This window comes from Sminthopsis crassicaudata, chromosome 5 (genome assembly GCF_048593235.1).
Source record: "Sminthopsis crassicaudata isolate SCR6 chromosome 5, ASM4859323v1, whole genome shotgun sequence".
In the NCBI taxonomy this organism is placed as follows: domain Eukaryota; kingdom Metazoa; phylum Chordata; class Mammalia; order Dasyuromorphia; family Dasyuridae; genus Sminthopsis; species Sminthopsis crassicaudata.
The window spans coordinates 264004721-264028951 of record NC_133621.1 but is presented as its reverse complement, the minus strand read 5'-3'; the positions used below and the strand labels follow the sequence as shown (position 1 = coordinate 264028951).

The 24231-nt window shown below is 33.7% G+C and overlaps 1 protein-coding gene across 2 annotated transcripts in view; it reads left to right on the top strand.

Annotated features, from left to right (window-relative positions):
- The first annotated feature begins 6607 nt into the window (after positions 1-6607).
- MGAT4C (MGAT4 family member C) overlaps positions 6608-24231 on the top strand; it is a 1099619-nt gene continuing 1081995 nt past the window's right edge. For both annotated transcript variants that reach the window (XM_074270914.1, XM_074270915.1), the window contains exon 1: positions 6608-6966. The gene's annotated coding sequence lies outside the window, so the exon portion shown is untranslated. The remainder of the gene's footprint in view (positions 6967-24231) is intronic.

The following is a 24231-nucleotide window of genomic DNA, read 5'->3' as shown; positions in this document are numbered from 1 at the left end:
ATTAATAAATAATCAAAATATATAAATAATTTTCCAATGAAGAAATTAAAGTCATTTCCAGTCATATGATAAAATGCTCTAAATCACCATTGACTGCAGAAATGCAAATTAAGACAACTCTGAAGTAGCACTTCACACCTCTCATATTTGCTAAGATGACAGGAAAAGATAATGACTAATATTGGAGGGAATGTGGGGAAACTAAGATACTAATAGATTGATAGTGGAATTGTGAACTGATCCAGGTGTTCAGGAGAGCATTTTGGAATTCTGCTCAAATCAAACTGTGCATATCCTTTGATTAAGTGAGTCTCTACTGGGTGTGTATTCCAAAGAGATCATTTAAAAAGGAAAAAAGAGAGCGCATTTTGTAGTGGCAAGAGACTGGAAATTAAATGTGTGACCATCAGTTTGAGAATGCTGAATTAGTTATGATATAAATGTAATGGAGTAATATTGTTTTGTAAAAAATGAACAGGGTGATTTCAAAAAAACCTAGAAAGACTTCTATGAACTGATGCTAAGAAAAATGAATAGAACCAAGGGAGCATTTTATACAGCACAAGATTATGTGATGATCAACTATGATGGGCTTGGCTTTTTTCAACAATGAGTTTCTTCAAGGCAATTCCAATACATTTGTGATGGAAAGAGTCATCTGCAACCAGAGAGAGAATTAGGGAGACTGAATGTATATCAAAGCATAATATTTTCACCATTTTTGTTGTTGTTTGTTTGCTTGTTGTGTTTTTTCCTTTCTCATGCTTTTCCCCCTTGGTTTTTCTTATGCTGCATGACAAATATAGAAATATGTTTAGATGAATTGCACATGTTTAATTTATATTGGATTGCTTGTTGAATAAAGGTGGGGGAGAAGGGTAGGAGGGAGAAAAATTTGGAACACAAGATTTTGCAAAAGTGAATGTTGAGAACTGTTTTTGCATGTATTTGGAAAAATAAAAAGCTATTTTAAAAAATGTTTAGAAAGGGAATGAAAACCTACTTCCTTCCATGTCTTCATTAGAAACCATATTAGAGAACATTGTAATTATTTAATAAATGTTTACTAATGCATAGAAATTCTATGGAAAATTTATAAGGTGGCAGAGGAAAGAAGAATTGTAGAGGAAAAGATCTCACAGACTGATTGTTCTCAGTAGTTTTGGAGGGATTATCCCTATATACAGGGTCCCAGCTCACTTGAAGTATTAAGACTGTTGTCACTTTGTTTTCATTGGTCTTACTTTTAAATCACTTAGGAAAAATTTTGTGCACCACTCTACTGTCCAAAGCACTCTACTCCTTTCAATCCCCAACATGTTTTAGTGTCTGTTTTCATCTTGTCCACCATGTAATCCCCACAGTGGGCCATTCTTCTATTTTACAACTTGCCCTCTTTATATTGCTCAGGGCATCTTTTTTCCTTTTCTTCTACTTCTTTCGTTGCCTCTATTTCTAGCTTTTAGAATAGTTTTCCCAAAGGTATTCTTTCTCCTTCTTCAAAAAAGTATATAAAATGATGCCTCCCTTCAAAATGTTCCAAGGCTAAATATAATATTCTAGATACGAGCTTACAACAAAGAATATTTAGCCTGCAAAAAAAATCCTACAGGGTTAAAATGACTCTTCAGTAGAATAATTTATTTATAATATTTCTGATAAAAAGTCCAGAGAAAGGGACGAACTTTGAAATGCAAACACAAGAGTCCAGGGGAATCCAGAAGTGAATTTATTCGAACAATTGGAATTTACTGCATGGTAATGTTGTGCTAACAAAGAAAAAAGTGTACCTTTTTAGAATGTTAAAATCTTCAAGGATATTGAGGAAGATACAAAAAAAAAGAGAAACAAAAGGAAAATTGGGATAAATGAGGTTTTTTTTTTTTCAAGAGACAAGGAAGGGAACAAAGAAGGGAGAATAAAAGGAGAAATAAAAAAGGAGGAAAAAGGTAGAACTTGTTATTTCTTATAATTGTCATTTATGTGAATAATATACAAACTTGTAATGAATGAAATGAGAAAATAAAAAAATCTTATCTTAGGCAACTAAGTATTACTAACACATAATGCAGAAATAAATTAAACTTAATAGGAAAATAAAAGAGGAAGGGAATTGAATGAAGACATAGAATAGTATTTATGGAAAGAATACATATATATATGTATATATATATATATATATATATATATATATATATATATATATAGAGAGAGAGAGAGAGAGAGAGAGAGAGAGAGAGAGAGAGAGAGAGAGAGAGAGAGAGAGAGAGAGAGAGAAGAGAGAGATAATAAAATTCCTAATATTTTATCAGGAAAGGAAAGGAAAGGACAGGAAAGGAGAGGAGAGGAAAGCAGAAAAGGGAAAAGAAGAGAAGAGAAGCCAGGACAGGACAGGACAGGAAAGGAAAGGAATAGAATCAAATATGAATCGGATACTTTAGATTGTCTCATTTCAGAATTTGTCATACAAATTGTGGTATATGCACATAATGGAACATTGCTGTATCATAAGAAATAGTGACAAAATAATGATTTCAGAGAATCTCGAATTATATGAACTTATACCTAAGGGAATATGAATAACAGCGAGATTGTTAACAACAACAATAATTCTGAGCAAAATTATGTTGGTGGAAAAGGGATGTCATAAAGTGTACTTCTCATCTATCTTCCTCAGGTAAAAGAAAGGTGATAAATTTTAGGTCTAAAGAGAGGTATACTTTTTTTTTTTTTTTGGATATAGTCATTGTGTGGTTTTCTCATGCATAACCATGTTTATATGTTACATTTTCTTCTATTTTATTTTGCTTTTACTGTTGTTTTTTTATTTATTGTACTTTTTCCCTTTAAATTTTTAATGACAGAAAAACATTTAGATCAATAATGACAACAACAACTATAAAATCATTCCCCCAAATATATTGGAAGACTTTTAATATTATATAGAAAAGAAGAGAAGGAAATTCATTAGGAAATAGAGTCAAGTAGGATAGTTTTGAAAACAACCCGTGGAATCCACTTCTTTTAATTGGGGAGAAACAAAATGAATGAATTCTTAAGGAAAGATTTATTTCTTTGCCCTTTTGCTGCCAACTATTCTGGAGTCAAATTCCAATACACTCAATTGCTGGGAATACTTTAATGTTGACATTCTAACTAGATTTTTTAAGGAAATTATTAGGTTAGTGCCATAGAAAGCAATGTCTACATTCATCAATTTTTTCATGTTTTCAAATATGTCTAAAATGATATGGAAACTACAGTTTTTTCTAATGTTTCTAAATATAATATCTTGCATACATGGTCACAAGATGTATATTATTTGATAATATTAATAATAAAGTAGATCCAAAAAAGTTAAGCTATATCCCTTGATTATTGTGGGGTTTTGTGGCTTTTATTTTGTGAGTTACAAAGACTTCTTTGATACCCTCTCCTTCCAATATTCTTCAGTAAATATCTCCTTAATGGAAATAGAAGATAATCTTACAGACTGTACTTTAAAAATTTTCAATATCTACTGTGCTTCCTTCTACCTCTTCCATATTTGATTCAATGAAGGAGGCTTTGTTTTCTAAAATTCTTTTATCTAAGCCATCAGTGTTTCCTACTCTAATTGTTCATTTTGTCTTTGCATCCCCATTCCTTAGAATAAAGTCCTTTTTAATAGGTACCTTATAAATGCTTATTGATAGTTTTATCAGTTGACCTTGAGTGAGCCTTTTCTTCTGATTTCTATCTAGGACTAGAAGTTTGAAAGGTCTGAAATAAAAACTTATGAAGAGAAGTTTATATTATTAAAATTAAAAATTCTAGCTGGAAATTGAATGGATGCCCATCAATTGGAGTATGGTTGGATAAAGTGTGGTATATAAATGTTATGGAATATTATTGTTCTGTAAAAAATGACCAGCAGGATAAATAGAGATGGGCTTGGAGTGACTTACATGAACTGATGTTGAATGAAATGAGCAGAACCAGGAAATCATTATACACTTCAACAAGGATATATTCTGATGAAAGTGGATATCTTCTACAATGAAAAGATCTAATTCAGTTCCAATTGATCAATGATGGACAGAATCAGCTACACCCAGAGAAAAAACACTGGGAAATGAATGTGGACTACTTGCATTTTTTGTTTTTCTTCCCAGATTATTTTTACTCTCTGAATCCAATTTATCTTGTGCAACAAGAGAACTGTACGGATGTGTAAACATATATTGTATTTACGATATACTTTAATATGTTTAACATGTATGAGGCTGCCTGCCATCTAGGGGAGAGGGTGGAAGGAGGGAAGGGAAAAGTTAGAACAGAAGTGATTGCAAGGGACAATGTTAAAAAATTACTCATGCATATGTTCTGTCAATAAAAAGCTATCATTAAAAAAATAAAATTCTAGTCTCTGGTGATAACAGTTTTTAAATTTATTTGTCATAAGCAAGTAATCAATCATGAATTTGGGGGCTCTTATATAAGGCATCATTGGAATTGTAATTTGCTTTCAATTTTCAAAGGGAATTAAATAACAGATTTATAGGTAATGGACAAGTGTAAAGGGCTGGAACTCTAGAGAAGTATACTGGAAATAAGGATACTTACAACAAGGTGTTAACTCAGTAGAATTGATGAGATGATAGTTCTTTAGTATACATATACTTAGTACTTAGCATGGTGATGTAATGGTTCTCTAGTTCACACATACATAGTGTAATGTAATGATGTAATCATACCAAGGTATTTAAGGACTAAGAAGAACTGGAAATGACACATTCCATTTTTGACCATGCTCCTGGTGGCTCTCCTGCCTCCTACACTAAGATCAAGACTGGTCCCAAGATCCTCCAGAAAGCTAGTCCGAACATTACAGACAAGGAATCAGTAAGCATGAACAGGTTGTAATCTATAGTCTTACAAGTATGAAAAAAAAAAATAACGAGCTCATAGCTTCTTTGAGAAATATATATATATATATATATATATATATATATATATACATAATATATACATATATGTATTAAAATGCATGGATATAAATATGTAACATGCTCACTCTATAAATGAGCATTTTATTTATCTTCATCAATCAACATAAGTTTGACTAATTTTGACCAAAAGTATTATATACTTTACACATTATATATAATTATGTACATACATATAAATATGCATATGTTTACATACATTTCTACATGTTACACACAAATATATATGTGCCACATACACAATAATTCCTAAGTATAGAAATTGGGAGAAATAAAAATTACTAGTAGCATCAGGTACTTATAATGTTCACTCCAAGGTTAATTTAAATTTCATTTTATATAGAGTGCATGTATAATTGTATGTGCAAATAGTTACATATGTACACACATATATACATAGCTATTTAGTTGTGAATCTACATTCATGTCAATGTAAACATATATTTATTCATATAGAGAGCATTTGGGGAAAAAAACCTTGAAGGAATCTTTTCTTTACTTTTTTTAATTCTTGGTACAGAGGTACCTGGCACAGAGTAGATAAAAAATGCCTGTTGATTAATTGCTCCATTAAATAGGATATGGCCCCTGCCTTCTTGGAACTTACATTCTAGTGAGGGACAACAGCTATGTAATTAATTTTAATAAAAAACAGATCTTGAAATATATATAAAGAAGTATAAAATTAAGAAATTGATTTAATAACATTTTAGACTTTGATTTCAATTTCATCTTTTAGTTTCCCTATTTTAATTTTCCTCTGTCAGCTGTCATTTCAACCATTTAAATTTTTTTTACAAGTGCATATTATCTCTTCTTCCTACTGTCTCCCCCAACCATAGAATTATTATTTTTTTCCCTTCTCAAAATAAACATGGTTATTCCAGCAAAACAAATACTTACATTGACCTTATCCAAAAATATTTATCTCATTCTTCATTTTGAGTCCATCCTTCCCTGGCAGTTGGCAGATTGTATGATTTGTTTTTTTGTCTTCTGGGCTAATGGCTGATCCTTATATTAATCTGGATTTTCCAGTGTTTCAAAGATTTTTAACTTTTTAAACTATTCTTAAATTACCCATGTATGAAAGAGCTCTGAAGTTGCTTGCCTTGTGTGACATTGAACTAGTTATTTAATCTCTCAGGGCCTGGGTTTTCTCAAATGTAAATGAGAATGTTGGACTGGATGGCTTCCGGTGTCATCCTGTGATTCTGGTATGAGATAAAATGTTCAATATCAATATCAGAAATTCATATTGAAATAGATGGGAAAATTAAAAAGCACAAAGTTTGATATGGCAGAGCCTGGGGTGGAGGGGCAACCTTAGAACCCTGATTGGAAATCTCTGAGCAAAACTCAGACTGAGCTACAACAAGCGCTGAGATATCTCATGTGTTTGTTGAAAACTTTGAGGGTTTGGATGTGATAGAAATGTATGGGCTGATTGTATGGGTGCTGGCCTTTATCTTGAAAGAAAGCAATAGTGAAAATGAATTTCAATGCTGGCCGACACTTTTAAAACTAGATTTAGCTGCAGTCACATTAACTTAGATAATGGGAGAATTTTTCTTCATTGAAAATGCTCTCTGTCGCTTAAGAGGAACTCACTGAGGCAGCCTGCCATCTAGCTTTTTCACAGCAAAACTGGCTTGCAGACTGCAGATGAGAGCGTCTGGAGCAGAGACAATTTTAACTTAGCCATTCCTAATTTATCTCCAGCTTTTCCAATTCATCTTCACTGCTCTATGCACGTTGGAACACCAGATTGTCCTCCCCTGGGAACAGGATGCAACCGGGGATCTAGAGAGCTGTCACACTGCGAGAAATAGCCAAACTGTGCTGATTTTCTTCTGGAGAACTGAGCACAGGGAATGAAACTCTCCATCCAGTTCTACCTAGCCTTGCGGGCAGTAGATCAGAGGATACTGCCAGTTTGCTAATGGATTATTGTTGACGGGCAGGTTCTTTCTGAAAGGTACGTGGTGATTATCTCCATTCATTACCCAGTCTATTTATCAGGTAATGATCTAATGAACTAGTCATCCAAACATATTAGGGAAAAAATGTTTAAGCAATCAGTATGGACTGAATGCTAATACTTGACTGCTGCATGCTTATAGGTGAAATACTCAGTTCCCTTTCCTGGAAGATAGTAGCATCTAGGCAAAAAATGCTCTGTCAGCAAATGTAAAAAAAAAAAAAAATGGGGGGGTGTTTAATCCAAAACAGTGCAACAGCAGATCACATTATCATAAGTTAATATTGACTCTCCTGGGAATTTTCCTTGTGTTATAACAATACAGATTGAAGGGCAAAACACACTTTGGAAACTCACTCAGCCATATGTACTGTGGCTATTTCCAGCAGAATTGTGCAAACAAGAGAGCTTTCCCACCCCTTCCCAAATGCTAACTTTCTCTTAGACTGGAAAATTAGTCAGAGTTCTTTGGTTGATTGTTCTTTGGTTGGAAGAAGGGCTGAGATTTGAGACGCTTCAGTGTGAGTTATTCAAATGTCTTTGAAATGCAGGGAGGCTCTGTTGTTTGTGGATGTGTATTGTAGACTTTGGAATCCCACTTAAGTCTTTAGGGGCAGACTTGTTCATTTGTTCTGGGGGGGGGGGGTGATTTTTATCATAATTATATTTAACTCTGTGTAACATCCCAGGGAAACTCATGCTTCTCTTCCTGCCAATTTGTCAGTGCCAAAGTGTGTAATTTAAAAAAAAAATAACGAGCTCTATAGAAAGATATGAATTTTTGAAACTAGCCCCCAAACACAGGAGCCAATCAAGATGGAGAAAACCTGACCCTGCATTGAAAATGAGCATATCGCACTGTGATACGCTAAAGAGGACAGCATGAGTTTTATGAGTCCAAGGGGGAGGGGATGAGATGGGCTGGAATTATGTGTCCAATACTAGAAAAAAGAGGTTTGAAATCAGCAGAAAAAGATGATGATTAGGGAGAATATGAAATCAAGAATTCCCTCAATCTAGTCAGTTGGGGCGGAAATGAGAGAAGGTTTTTAAATCTATTCAGAGAGCTTTCAGTCTTTGTTTGTTTATGTTAACCTACTTCCCTAATGCTGGAGGACAACCTGTCAAATAGTTAACATAGTCCAAATCCCAGTAGAATTTTAGGATTTCCTATAATTCTTAAGTAGCTAGATAAGGTGTATGTGGACTACAAGATCTCACCTGATGTGGCATTTATGCCAGAATACCTAACGGTAAGAGTAGGTTAATCATAGACTCTGAGAGAGGAAACAGACACTGAGTTCCACAAGAGCACTTGTTAAATGTGTTCTAATTTCTTTGGAGCATTTGGGAGACGATTAGAAGAATACAAGTGAGGGAGAGTACGGATGGAGTCACCCAAGTAGCAACTTTAAGTGCATTTCCTCCTTTGCCTCAGAGGGATTGTAGTAAAAAGAAAGGGTGGAAGGAGGGAGGGTGAATCTAGCCCCTGTAGAATACTTTTATAGTCTGCTTTTTTTTTTTCTCTCCATGAACCTTAAGAGGACTGAAGAAAGTGGGGGTTTAATTAAGGTTTCCCTACAGGCCCCTATGTTTGGCAGGCTTTTTTCTTTCCTGGTAAGATTTCTCTCCCGCCTTCCTTTTTTAAATCAATGTATCTGCCTGAGGTACATTGCCTACAAGTCTGACTTCTCCCTTCTAATCTCTTCCAGAACTAGTTGAAATATACAGAACAGCTTCCTAAAAGGATTAATGCTCTCAACTATGCCAGAGTTTTACTATTAGAAACAAAAGATTCATAGTTTTAGGTACTGAAGGGGTTGATTTGTCAACTTGTCCAACCTTTTCATTTTACTGATGAGGGAATCTCTGAGAACCACAAGATTTGAACCTGATGGCTTTCTTGTTAGAAATGTCATCCTTCTACTATATTATTATACACACTGACTTATGCATAACAAAAGATCAAGAAATGGCTTGAATACTTTTTTAAAATCTAATTTTATTTTTTCTGGATGGGGTTAACCTAAAAATAATTATGCAACAAGTAACCATCCTATTATGTTCTTGTTCAGGATATCCAAAAACTCTGAGTCTGAACTTTAATAAATTTAAACTAATGAGTTATGGGGTACCTTATTGTCATTGTTGTTGTTGTTTTAGGTATCATGGACTCACAACATGCCATGACCAAAACAATGATAATTATTATTGTGATTCAGTCATTTTTCAGTCATATGCAACTCTTCATGAGCCTATTTAGGATTTTTTTGGCTAAGATGTTGAAGTGGCTTGTTAATTCTTTCTCCAGCTCATTTTACAAATGAGGAAACTGTGTCAAAAAGGTTAAATGACTTGACCAGAGTTACATCACTCATAAGGTCTGGGCCCCAAAATGAATTCACAAAAATGAATTTTCATGACCTCAAGCATGGACTTTTATCCATTGTGCTACATAGCTGCTAAAAATAATAATAGTAATGATATCAGCTGCATTTTTATGTAGTTTTGCAAAGTTCTTTACATGAATTATTTCATTTGTATTAAAAAAAAAACTATGAAGGAGATGTTCTTTTAATCCTAATTTTCTAAGGTGGAAATAGAAAAGATTGACTCTGGCCAAGTCACACAGATAGTAAATATTGGGATCAGTAGACTGTTTGTCACTGAAGCATGAAAATACTGACTCAGATCTTGCTGCTAAAATATACTAGCCCTAAGTAACTTTCTCTAAGGTTACAAGTGACAAAGATGATAGCTTATTCCCCTTAGAAGTTCCTTATGCTAGGGCATCTAGGTGGTGGAGTAGATAAAGCACCAGCCCTGAAGTCAGGAGGATCTGAGTTCAAATTTGATCTCAGACACTTAACACTTCCTAGCTGTGTGACCCTGGGCAAGTCACTTAATCGCAATTGCCTCAGCCAAACAAAACAAAAGTTCCTTATACCACTGAAGTCCCATTGGTATAAGGTCCCATCCCTTTCCTATTACTACTGTTGTGAAGACTGTCTAAATCCTACAGTATGTGGAAAGCAAGGTACAGAGCAGGGTGAAAAAGAAAGCAGGGCTTCAGCATTCAGAGTTTTATGTCCTCTCCCAGTAAGATAATACTAGCTGATAATACAATGTAATCACGTTGTATTATTGCTTGTTTGGACTGGGGTAAAATCTGACAGCAGCTTAGCCATATTTCTCAGAATGTACATTCTGGAAGCAAGATGAATAAAACAGATATGAAAATCAGGAAGGAAATCTTTGGTTGTCACCTAGCAATAAAGACTTTTTATCACTTCAACCTCATAATAACCTTTCCTACTTCAATTCCACCAGCTTCTCCCATATCCCCATAGGGGTGACTTGCTCTTTCCCCAAACCTTTCTCAGAATGTCTGAAACTTTATCTGCCCTGCCAGGTCATTGGATAATTATTCTCCTTGATCTGAATCCCAGCATTTAAAAAGTGTGTTGCTTTTTTATGGAGAAACCCATGGCAAAAAATATTGTAAAATAAATAAATGTATGACTACACTTTATTTTTATTAGTTGTTATTAAATACTTAATATTTAATGAGTGCCTACAATAAGTTTGATACTTCAAAGCAAATTGAATTGGGGAAGGGGGGAAGAAGGGTAACAGAGAAGCAGGATGAAACTTGATCGTATTCACTAGTAAATCTGCCAGTTTATTAATATTTCAAGAGCTCTAATTGGGCCTGAAAGAACAGGGAATTAAGCTTGGAATTTATTGACTATCTTATGAGTAGCTTAGGTGAATCCTTTCTTGTGACCCTCATCTATCTTGCCTGAGGTTCCTAAGCTGATTATATTTTAGTAACATCCAAATTCTATTGCTAATTCCAACATGCAACTTCTCATCTTAGGATGTCTGGACTTTGTCTACAGCTGAATTCTTTAATCCCTGACCCCTTTAGACTTAGATAGCTTTTTTGTTATTCAGTTTTCTCTCCTATTTTACGAACATACAGGATTGTGCTAACTTGGCTTCATTTGTTTATAACTTTGTTCAGTATTAACACAAGTTGTTAATATCCCCTGTGACCCAATTTCTATATAAAGCCTTCCCTCATCTTCCTCTCCACCAACAGTTATCCTTTTCTTCTTTATTACTTAACTATATAGTATTTATTTTTTATTTAATCTATAAATACTTTTACTCTATTGCGAATATATAAATTTTAGAGCAGAGAACTTTTTTTCTTTTTATTTTTTTTCCTTCATATTTTCAGGGCTCAGTACATTGCCCAGCAGGCACATTTAATGAAAGATTGTTTATTCAATGATTGTATCTTGGCAAGCATGATGCCATGATGGCCACCCTACTGTACTATCAAGTCACAGTCCTGGTGTAGAAAGGACTGCATATAAAAATTGGGATGGAGGAAAAGCTAATGCAGTACGTATCCTCTCTCTCAGTGACCGAAAAATTAGAGAACAGTTTCTTAGGATACCTTAGCAGGACAGATGTATTGAACTAGATCTTGTTTTTCCATGTCTTTCTTCTCTCCTAGGAGAGGACATACAAGACAGGCAAGTAAATTGTCTTGCTCTTTATGCTGCATTCTTAGTGCCCTCCTGATTTACATTTCATGTTTCTTTAGTAGATTGTCTAGTGAGCTCATGACCTCAAGCTCCAAATAGACAGATTAGATCAAGTAGAGGATTTTCCCTCCATTCTCCCATGGAATAAAGAAAAAAAATGTTTGTCTGGAAAAAAAAAAAAAAAAGCTGACAGCTTCTGTTTTAAAAAGCCAGGAATCTTTTTGAAGAGTGGAACCGTCAAGTGCGAATGCCAAGCCCCAACCAGATGTTGACCTTTACATTGAATTTGAAACTAAAAAATTATGTTAAGCAAAGCCAAACTGGAAGATACCTGTATATTTTCATAAAAATATTGGAAAACTCCTGAGGCTGAAAGATGCAGCTACTATTGTTGTAAGATACATTTTTCAGAATACCTTTTTAAATTTAATGCTTTAGACATTAGACAAAGAGCTGTCCTTAGAGCTTGGAAGGCCAAGTCCAAATTACCCTGGCTAAGTAATCTTGGACAAGTCATATAACCTTGAAGTGTTCTAGCAAGTCTCTAAATTACAGAGATGATGCTGTTCTGTGATGTCCTTAGCACTGACTCTTATACTAATAACTTCACCTTTCCTTCATATATATATATAGTTATATATAGTTATATATGTATATATATATATACATATATATATATATAGTTATATATTGTTATATATATTGTTATATATATATACCATTTTAAGTAAAATGGGGTCTGGCATATACTGTACAAGTGGTATTTGAATACTGATTTTTCAAATGGAATTCACTATAAAGGAATTCCACAAAGTGATAATTTGCTGAAGGCATCAAGTCCTCAATGCTAAGGAAAACCAGGTAGATAAAGCAGGGAAGCCAGCTAACACTGTGGACAGTGCACTGAACATAGAGAGCCCTGAATTTAAATCTATTTCATATACTAATTATTTGATTCTGTGCAACTCACTTAACATCTGTCTGTCTCAGCCTCAGTGTGTAAATTGAAATAGTCACAGCCCTTAATTCATGGGGTTATGAAGACTGAATGAGATAAAGTGTGCAAAGTGCTTTATGAATCTTAGCCATTATTATACATTGCCTGACTATTGCTATGCAATGTGATGATTGAATTTCCATTAGAAATATTTTGGACCGGCGCTGTAGTTGGGCAGTGAACTATACACAGAAATGAATAAGAATAGAATAGATTACATGTAGAATATCGTATCGTACTTTTATCAAGATGTTTCATTTTTTTCCCCTCTTTGTCTTCTGCTACAACCCTCCTCCAACTTCTTACCAGGGAGCCATCTTTTCCCAACCTCCAATGCATACCTTTTTAATATTCTCCAATATGGATAAACTTCATGGAATATTGTAACTTATACAGAATTAAAATTGTAAATGATTCAAAGGGAAATGAAAAAAAATATATATATTTTTGTTGCAAATGTATTTAATCATATTATCAATAGTGACTGAACTGCAGAAAATGACACAAAACCAGTAACAAAAACATATACAAGTGGGAAAAACTTCTAGCATATTCATGTAGTGCAAGTAAGGGGTAAGAATTGTAGACCTGAAATTTTGAATACTTATCTGTGGAAAGCTAAGAGAAAGAGAGGAAGGTCTCTAGGACAATGGGTAGATTGCCTAATGTATGTTCCAAACTTATCCACAATAATGAGATCATGAATCCATCAAAATATTAGAGTATTGACAGTATGACAACATTTTTATATCTTGAGAATACATTTACATTGTGAGGCTCCAGTATACATAGCTTATTTTTCATTTGGATATAAATGAGAGCAGTCAAAAGATGACCATGGATTGATGGTACATGTCATTCCATTATCAGTGTGCGTGGTCACACTTCATAAGAAGGGAATTGCTGTGGGCAGAGCTTTGGTGGCAGAAGAATCAGAGAGATTACACTGACTTTTTTCCAGATAAAGTTTAATGGATAGTTTGAAAGGTCTTCACATGTCAAATAGCTGGAAAATTGCCTCAATTTTTCCAAAAGTCATTGGTCTCATCTTTCCATGTTACTCTTCAAATACTAACCTACTTTGAAGATGGCACAAAACATTTACTTTATCATTGATTGAGCTAGTTCAGCCCTTTCTCCCACTGAAATGTCAATCAGTTGCCTAATATGTACCAGGCACTGTGCTAAGAGATAGAATTTTTTTTTAAAGAGAGGCAAAAGGCAGTCCCTGTTTTCATGGAATTTCTAATTGAATAAGGGGCACATAATAAAAGTAAATAAATAAAAAAAACTATATAAATTCAGAATACATAGGAAATAATAGAATAAAGGCACTAGAATTAAGAAGTATTGAAAAAGTCTTCTTGTAAAAGATGAATTTTTAATTGTAATTTAAAGGAATTCAGGAAAGTCACTGGATAGAATTGAATAAGAGGAGAATTCCAGGCACGGGCCACAGTCAAATAAAATTCCTGGAGCTAAAAGATGAAATGTCTTCTTCATGGAACAGCCAGGAGTCCAGTGTCATTGCACTGGAGAGTTTGTAGAGAAAAGTAATATGTAAGAAGACTGGGAAAGTTAGGAAAGAGCTAGGTTATATAGAACTATGAATGATAAATAGAACCTAAAGACAAGAAGGAATGGGGGAGTGAGTGTTTGGATGTATGCATTAGGAAAGTCATTTTGGTGGCAAAATGGAGAATGAATTAGAGGGAGAAAAGACCTGTGGCAGACAAACCCACTAGAAGTTTACTGTAATAGGCATAAGATGATGAAGGCTGCCACTAGTGATATGACAGTGTCAGAGGAGAGAAGGCAGCATATACAAGAAATATTACAAAGATGAAAGTTACAGATCATGGCAACAGCTTGATTATGGGGTTGGTTAAAATAGATGATAATTCCTAGATAGTGAATGTGAGGACATGGGATGGTGAGGATGACCTCTATAGTAATGAAGAAGCTAAGTGGTGGGAGAGGTTTAAGGTAGATAATGAATTTTATTTTATGCATATTTAGCTTAAGATGTTTGTTAGATATAGAGTGTGAGATGTCATAAAGATAAAGATGAGACATTGAATCTCAGCAGAGTGATTGGGACAGGAAAGATATATTTGAGGATTGTCAGCATAGAGGTGGTAATTAAATCCATGGAATTTATAGCATCCCAAGCAAAGTAGATTAGAAGGAAAAAGGAAGTGGTCCCAGGACCAAATTCTGAGGAACAATTATTATTCTCAATCAGAATCTAGCAAAATACTTCTCTTTCTTTCTCATCTTTTTTCTTCCTTTTTTATCTTATTTATCTTGTATAGCATGATCAACGTGGAAATATATATAGAAGAATTGCACATTTAACTTATATTGGATTATTTGCTCTCTTTGGGAGGGGAGTGGGGAGATTGGAGAGAGACAAATTTGGAACACAAAGTTTTGTAATGGTGAATGTTGAAAATTACTTTTGAATGTATTTTGAAATTTAAAAAAATCTTTTACAAGAAGAAATTTAAAAAATAAAAAGAAAATTATTTTTAAAAATTTAAAAATAATCTAGCAAAGGAGTCTGGGAAAGAATAGGTAGGTAGGAATAGAAACAGTATGGTGGTTTCCCATAAAATCTAGAGAGGAGAGAGTATCAAGAAGGGGAGAGTTACTAACAGTATCAAAGTCTGCAGAGAAGTCAAGGAGAATGAGGTTTGAGAAAAAGACTTTGGGATTGGCAACTAAAATTTCATAAATAACTGCTCTGGATGAAACGATTTGGGTGTAATGATAACACTGTACACCAGATTGAAAGGAATTAAGAAGAGAGTGAGAGAAGAGGACATATAGGCAACTCTTGTATATGGCCTTTTCCAGGGATCTAGCCAGCAAAGCCAGAAAGGATACAAGATTATAGTTAGCAAGGATGGAAGGATCAAATGAGGTCTTTTGTTTCTTTATATTTTTTAGGATGGAGGAGACATGGACATGTTTATAGGAAATAGGAAATGGACCAGTAGTTAGGGAGACATTAAAACTAGTGATAGTGTGAGGCTTACACAACTAGAAAACTATTGGAGGAGATGGAATAAAATACAATTTATTTCTTTATTAATTTTATAATTATAACTTTTTTTTGACAGTACATATGCATGGGTAATTTTTTTATAACATTATCTCTTGCACTCACTTCTGTTCTGAATTTTCCCCTCCTTCTCTCCACCCCCTCCCCTATATGGCAGTCAGTCTTATACATGTTAAATATGTTATAGTATATCCTAGATAGAATATGTATTGCAGAAATGAATTTCTTGTTTCACTGGAAGAATTGGATTCAGAAGGTAAAAATAACCTGGGAAGAAAAAAAATGCAAACAGTTTACACTCATTTCCCAGTGTTATTTTGAATGGAATTTCTCTTTGTATCTCTTGCTGTTGGATTTTGTTGATGATGTATAAAAATGCTGAGGATTTATGTGGATTTATTTTGTATCCTGCAACTTTGTTAAAATTGTGAATTACATCTAATAGTTTTTTTTTTCTTTTTTTTTTTGTAAAATCTCTGGGATTCTCTAAGTATAGCATCATAGAAATACAATTTCTTAAACAAATAGAGGAGTCAACCTTTGTAAAGAGCACAACCATTTCATCATGTAAGACAAAGGGTAGTAGAGAAGGTAGTGACAAAAGACATCTGAGTGATAGGAGACGATAACGAGTAGAGAAAAGGGAGTTATATAATGAATGACTTTTTTTTCTGTAAAATGGGGTGACAAGTAAGGTCACACAAGTAGTAGTCATCAGAGGTGAGATATGAACATAGATCAGCTGGCTCCCAAGTCAGTACTCATTCTACTACACTGTAATTTGATAACAGATAAATCTTAAAAATATAAATTTACACTATCTTAATGTTTCCAGTTAAAGAGTTTTTTACAAAAATTTTACATTAAGTGAATTCATGGTGTGATGGATCCTAAGAAGAAAGGATTTAGACCTGGAAATCGTATTCAAACATTCTTCCCTCACTCCTACTTATATTGAAGAGTGTTTATTGTTATTGAAAAAGAAGGAAATGCACAGAGGCAATTATCCTCTTATAGAATTCAACTCTGAGAGAATTACTTTAAGGGAAAAAAAAATCTGAAAGCAGCCACCCAAATGACAAATGTATAAATACTTATTTGGAGAATGATGCTTGTTATGGTTTTATTAAATTAATGAATAATTATCCTAATAAAGTTATCAGGTCTACACAACACAAAGCAAGGCGAAACATTATAAGTTACTAACTCTAGTCAAATGAGTAATTTATATAGAGTCTGGTTATAGGAATAGCTAATATATTAACATATATACATGCAATAATAATGATAATAATAAAGATTATGGTGTTAAGCATTTATGTACCACTTTTTAAGTTTTGAAAAGGATATAGTTATTTTTTCATTTTATTCTTACAACAAATCTGGGGTATAGGTGCCAGTATTATTCCCATTTTCACATTTGAAGAAATTTAGGCCTTGGGGTTCTGACTTGCCTAGGGTCATAAAGCCTGTAAATCCTTGAAGCAGGATTTGAAATCTGGTCTTCTTGATTACTAGCTCTATTTATTGTGCCACTTAGCTTTCTCCACAGAACTTGTACACATATGTTTTACATATGTATGTACGTGTGTATCCATACACATTTATGTGAATAGTCACACATGAGCATTTCATTACAAAAGAGTGAAGAATAATTCATCATAAGACAAGGGGAAGGCTATGTTTTTTAGCATTGTAATTTATCTTTTGGGATTTATTTGTTTAGATAACCAAAGTACATGGCTCCTGAGAACAGTATCACTGAAAACTTTGGCTCAATGTGTATTAATGTATATGTGTGCATATGTTTATAATGTACATGCTTGAATCTGATGCCATGAGCAAAAGAAAGATCAACAAAGCATATGGCTTTCTCAACATATCAAAGTACAGGTTATTTAATGAGTCACAGAAGGGTTGCAGTATACATTCATTGAATAAAAAAAAAAATCAAAAATCTTACACTTAGCAAAATCTGAATGTTGTTAAACTAGGAAAGACTTATAATAAGATGAGTCAGTCAGTGAACTTACCAAGAACAGCATTTATAATACTCCAGAGATTTGACTAAGTGTTGAGTATTCAAGAAACATAAAACAAAAAACAAACAAAACAAGCAAAAAACAACCCTTGCCCTCAAAGAGTATACAGTATAGATTAATAAATTCTGAATAATCATATCTTATTATTTCTAGCGTTATGTCGTTATGCTGTTGTTGTTGTTTTTCCTTATATAACATTTCCTTCTAAGTAGCCATATATTCAGCTAAAGTTTGAGTGTTTGTGGGGTGACAGTGAATGAGTGCATTAGGAATGAGCTGTTAACTCATAAGGCACATTAAACTTCATGATTTCTTGGCCTGTGCAACCAGATATAATTCTTTTATCTTTGGCACACAATTTCTCTTTTAGAGAGTTTTTAACATTCAGGGAGCGATAGAGACAATGTCTAGTCCTTCATCTTGTTAGCTCCATGACCCAAAACTTCTTAAGCTATGAGTTGCAGCCTCATATAGGATCATGTAACTGAATGTAAAGGTCACAAAAAAGTATGATTTAATTGTTAGTAAATGTAGGATTTGTATAGCTGATTTCTATATTTATATAACTGGGGTCTTGTAAAAATTTCAGACAAAAAAAGTCATCAGTGGAAAATGTTTAAGAAGTCTTGGACTAGATGATATAAAATGTCCCTTCTGCTTCCTTATTGATGATCCCAAGTTGTCCTTTCTACTCTAGTTGTCCAATAGACTATTGATGTCATTTTTGTGTTAAAGATGTACTTGAAATTAAACTAATAAAGTAGTTTAGGCAAAAGAAAAGAGTAACCAATTAATGGCGATATGAAACTTTTGTAAATTTGATAACTATTCATCAGCCTTAAAAATAGGGAGGGAAATTGGAGATTTGAATATTGGATTATCTCCAAACATTCAAATTTCTAAAATGGTCTCAGTCCTTTTTTCAACATTTCATGATAGAAAGGCCTGCGTCTGGCATAGCAAACTAGATTCCATTCAGGAGAGAGTGCCTTGTTGTGGTAGGCAGTGATTGTAAAGTACACAGCTATATTTTCTAAAATTCATAGCATAGCATAGTCTCCTCCATTTTCATTTGAACAAGGTGAATGGACATAATCTAACAGCTGGCATATATATATAGAACATTGCTATATCATCTAAAACATATTAAATTATTCTGGATGATCAATAATTTGTTATTGGTGAAACTAAAGTGCCCAAGAATGGTATATTGGGCCCAAGAATGGAATGAGTGTTTCTAATGCAAAACGCTGGGGAAAAAAACAAAAACAAAAACAAAAACAAAACAACAGACAAACAAACAAAAACATGACCAATGGAAATAGAACTATTCCCTCTCCCTCATGAATTTCCTCATTAAAAATCCTACTATAAGGCCTGATAGTGGAGTGGAAGTGATCTTAGCTTTTCAAAGGATATGCTACTACAAGTGTTTGTTTGCCAAATCAAGATAAAAAGACTTTGAAGATAGGATAAAAGATGGGCCATAGATTTGTTGTCCAAAGACCAACATAACTAAGATTAACAAGGTTCACTGCCTAGGTGGCTATTGATTCATGGATTTTTCAGATACAGTTCATAGAGAACAACTCATCTATCATCAACAGGCACTGCAGTGTATATTGGAGATGAGGTCATTCACAAGATGAATACATTGAAACTTGAAGTATAGACTTTCCTCCAAACCCCATGTATTTCATGTGAGAACTTTTTGTTTCTAGGACTTTGTATACAGTCTCATCTGCCTCCATAGTCTAACTTTAGGTGCTTATAAAAATCTTAATACTGTCAGACTTAAATCATTAGGTCATAAATATATAGCAGAAAGAGCAATGACTCTGAAATCATATGACCTAAGTTCAATTCTTATCTATAATAATTGCTAGTTGTGTACCTATAACCTTAGGCAAATCACTGACCTCCTTATACCTCAGTTTCTCCATATGTAAAAATTATTTTCAGATTTAACTTGTGATTTACTAATTATATATCAATAATTTTTCTGTTCTTTTAGGAACTAGAGATATAAAGACTAATGTTAAAAATCCTTTTTTTTTTTTTCAAGCACCTTAAAATACTTGGGGATATGTAAGGGGAGGTTCATCATATAGAGAAGTTCTAAATTTTTTTTGTTCTTCCTAAGTCTATTTGGCTGTTTAAGATTGATTATGGATCTCTTCTCAGAACAATATTCTAAATATATTTTTAAAACCATATGATTATACAGGAAGCCAATTATGTTGAAATATAATTATTATTTTAAAATAAGTTCATGGACCATAGTTTAAGCATGTTTTAATATAGGATAGATAATATAATCATTTTATTGATATTGTAAAATCATATATTATTATTATAAATATTATAGTCCATACATATAAGTATGGCTATGTCTGGCACTTTAAATTTTACAGAACAATTCATTTTTGTGCAATCTAATTTGAACTATACAGCATACTAGATGTTATTTTGTGATGGTAGGACACAGATGCATGGAAGTACTAGGAAAGGTTAAAAGTCGGAAATAGTAGCTGAATTAAAGCTTGAACAAAACTAAATTCTACATCGATTTAGACTATTTCTAAAAGAGTTTAACCCATCTTCATTTAAGAGACAAACTAAAAGTGGCATTTTGTGATTTTGTAATATATATACCAAACCTAATCACACTGCAGAACATATTGAATATCCTTTGATCCTTCAGGAACAAGATACCTGTTTATACCAGTGACATGGAAAACTTTCAATATGCATGTATGACTTTGGAAAAAAAGAGGCAATTTCAAGAGTTTGAAATGAAACTTTCAACTTTTGGATGTTACTTTTCCATAACATATAATATATGTATAATACATATCCATTAGTATGAATTGTTCATACTATTATGATGTTTTTAACAGCACTCTTCTCAATGAAAAAAAATAGAAGCATTCTAAAATAGGTTCCTATTGTTTTATTTAAGTGGGTATGCAGAATTTCACTCTTTCAGGAATGTTTGAATAATCTATATTAAGTTCCTTAGTCATAATATGTATTAAGACAATGTCATTTGGAAAAAGCTAAGAATTGTGTTTTAGAGGTTTTAAAGTTTAAACTTACAGTTAAACAAGTACAGGCAAGAAAATAATTGCATGCTTGCAATTTTATGTCATAGCAGGAAGAGCAATAAATGTAAAGTCAGAAGATCTGGGTGGAAATTCCAATTTTGTTGCCTTCTAGTTCTGTGAAGTCTGGAAAATCATTTAGCTTCTCTAAATCACAATTTCTTTTTCCTGCGAAATGAGAAGGTTGGACTGGATGGTCTCTAAGGGATTTTCCAGCTTCATCCATTTGTTTCAAGATGCTGATGAAGCTACGTTTTAGTTGGTATGCTAATTAAAACTCATCCTATAAACATTTTTGTTCTCAAAAAATCCCATAATCAACCACCACCAAATTGTGAAAGCTTGTGAATTGTAAGGCACACTTTCATATGAGTCATACTCATTGATTGGGAAATTTTAAAAGACTAAAGTCTTTTAGCTTTTAAGCCAGTTTCAGCATTCTTTTGAGACGAATGTAGCTGGATCAGTGGCTAGAGTTCTGGGCTTGGAATCAGGAAGACCTGAATTTACAGGCAGCCTCATACATTTACTATCTGTGTGACTCTAACAAGTCTTTTAACCTATGTTACTAGAGAGGGAAATGACAAACCACACTAGTATCATTACCACTAAAACCCCATGGACAGTAAAATGCCTAGTGTCACCAAAAAAAAAAAAAAATTGAGTACAGCAGAAAAAAATCTGAGTACAGAAAGCACCTGAGAAAAAGGTGCTTTATAAAGTTGTATACTAAGGGGCCTTTCCTTTTTATAGATGGAGAAACTGGTGCAAAGTGAGCTTAAGTTACATAACTATTTTTGTGCGGTAGGGATTGTACTCAGATCTATTTCAATCTAAATTCATTGATACCTTATACTTAACATCATCATTAGCAGTAAATTTGCTTCCCAAAAACTTTTCAAGTGGTTTCCTTTTTTTTTTTTTTTAACTTTATGAGAATGTGTAAAGGACTGGAAAGCTGTAAAAGTCTTTGGAGAAAATTCAATGTTTCCTGGTCTTCCTCGGAATTTGGCCTGTGTAAAGTGCTACAACACTAACCCAAACAGCATCTTGCTTTCCAATTAAACACTCTGCCTCACACCATTGCCCGTGGGGCCCATGCAATCAGTTCAATCTCTGTTTGTTTCTAAGATGGGCCCATCTTTACTTGGTTCAACTTAAATCTTGTTTTGGGTTTCTTCCAGAGACAGTTTCAGACTGGCAGAAAATTGACTTTCATGAATGTTTCCTTAAATATTACAGTAAAAGATTTTATTTTGGTTTTGAATTTAGACAGTACAATGATTCAAATGACTTTAATGTCTAACATTTTCTGATTATATATGACCATTGCACCAACTTTTTTTGTTTATTTTGTTTTGCTCTATTTTCTCCTAAAATGCTTTTACCCCTTGACTATTTATGGTGGTCTAGAGTAGTCTAGTAAAGAAAATGAGCAGATAAACAAAAGCACCATTTATTGTCTATTCCAAATGCATTTTAAAATTTTCTTATAATTGGAATATTTCTTGTCTTAGAGATCATTATTGGAAATTTTCCAGTGAAATAATGAAATCACACCATAAGGATCAGATTTAGGGAAAATCAAAAAGGCCCAGTCCAACATCATTTCAGCTAAGTGATTCCTCATTCTAAAATGGGGATGTGCAGTGTTGGCTCTCAGATCCATTCTAGTCACCACCTGAGACAGGATTTATCTCCCTCTGTTTGCTCTCTGGTTGATGTGCAGGCTGCTTGGAGGTTAAGGAAGGTAATTAAATGTGATAGTTTCAAAGATCTTTGCCTTTGGCTTTTGTTCTCCTGCAGGTTGCTTATAGGAGGAGTTAGAGTAAACTAAGATGGGTAATTAAACAATGGTTAGCTTTACATTTGGATTCAGTTTAAATCCACAAATAATTATTAAGCTATATTATATATAAGACTGTGCTATCAAATAAATTTACAAAAAGTGTATGTGCATGTAAATATATTCACATAAAATATATGCAATATACACATATAAACATAATGATCTATGTACATAAATACATAAAAGTTCTGGGTACCCAAAGAAAGGTAGAAACTGACCAGTCCTCAAAAGACCTCACATTCTTATGGTGAAGACACTATGCAAACAATTATGCAAATTCAAAATATATACAGGGTCTCCTGGGCTGGAGCTGACATAACAAAGGCAATCCAGTGGTACTTCAGAGTTGATATCATTTAGCCTTTGCTGAAGACTTCTAATGTGAATCCACCCAGTTCCTCTTTTAACAGTCACAGTGCCCTTGGGACAACTCTAATTGTTAGAACTTTTTCTGGATATCAAGCCAAATTTACTACTTTACAAAATATATCCATCCATAATAACTTATTAAATACCTTCTCATTAAAATGCCACTCACTGCTAGGTACTGGAGGAAAAAAGAAGGAAAGAAGGAAGGAACAAAGGAAGGAAGGAAGGAAGGAAAGAAGGAAGGAGGGAGGTAAGGAGGGAGGAAAGAAGGAAGGGAGGAAGAACAAAGGAAGGAAGGAAGGAAGGAACAAAGGAAGGAAGGAAGGAAGGAAGGAAAGAAGGAAGGAGGGAGGGAGGGAGGGAAGGAGTGACCCTCTAGTCTAGGCAGATAAGAAAACTGAGATCCAGAAAAGTTTTGTACAAAAGTATTTATACTAGAATAGACTCTAATCCATAATAAGAATAGGGATCACCATAATGAGAGTGGTAATGCTACCTAATATGGAGCCAGCATGAAAAAACTGTAATATTAATAGAATACTTATTATCTATGTGATCCTTAGCAAGTCATTTTACCTTGGTCTCAGTTTTCTCAACTGAGGAAACAAAAACAACACTTAACCCATTGCCATGAAGAAAAAATGATATATCTGTAAAGTGTTTAATAGAGTGCTTGGCTAATAGTAGGCACTACATAAATCTTAGCTATTATTTATTACTCTTCTTTAACTCAATCTTACTATTGGAAACCATGTAGAAAGGGACCATTATTTAAAGGATGACATAAAGATGTAGTCTTTTGGTCTCAGCCAGGTTTCAATATCTTCCTATATTTAGGGCTGGAAGAAATCATAGAATATATCAAGATCAGCATTCTCATTTTTATAGGTGACAAAACTGAGCCCCAATGGATTTGAAAAGAGATCTTGTCTCCTTGTTTAGAACTTTATCCACCAAACCATGCCACCACTTTTATTAGATGTGTCTTTGAAACTCTAAACTGTTTTCTCTCTTCCACATCCTCTCCTGAGATGCTGGATGGAGATGAGCTAATCCTAGCATCTTTCTCCACTCCACATTCCTTATCTTGAATATGCAACTTTGCATACCTGCCCTTTGATTGATCTTTCTGGCTAGACATCTAAGAGATGCCCTTTTGTGGCAAGCCCCACCTTTTCACTGACTAAATAGCAAAGTATTATATATTTTCCTAATAAAAAAGATCAAAGGATCTCAGTATCATGGATACAGAGTTGAAAAGGAGCTTGGGTGACT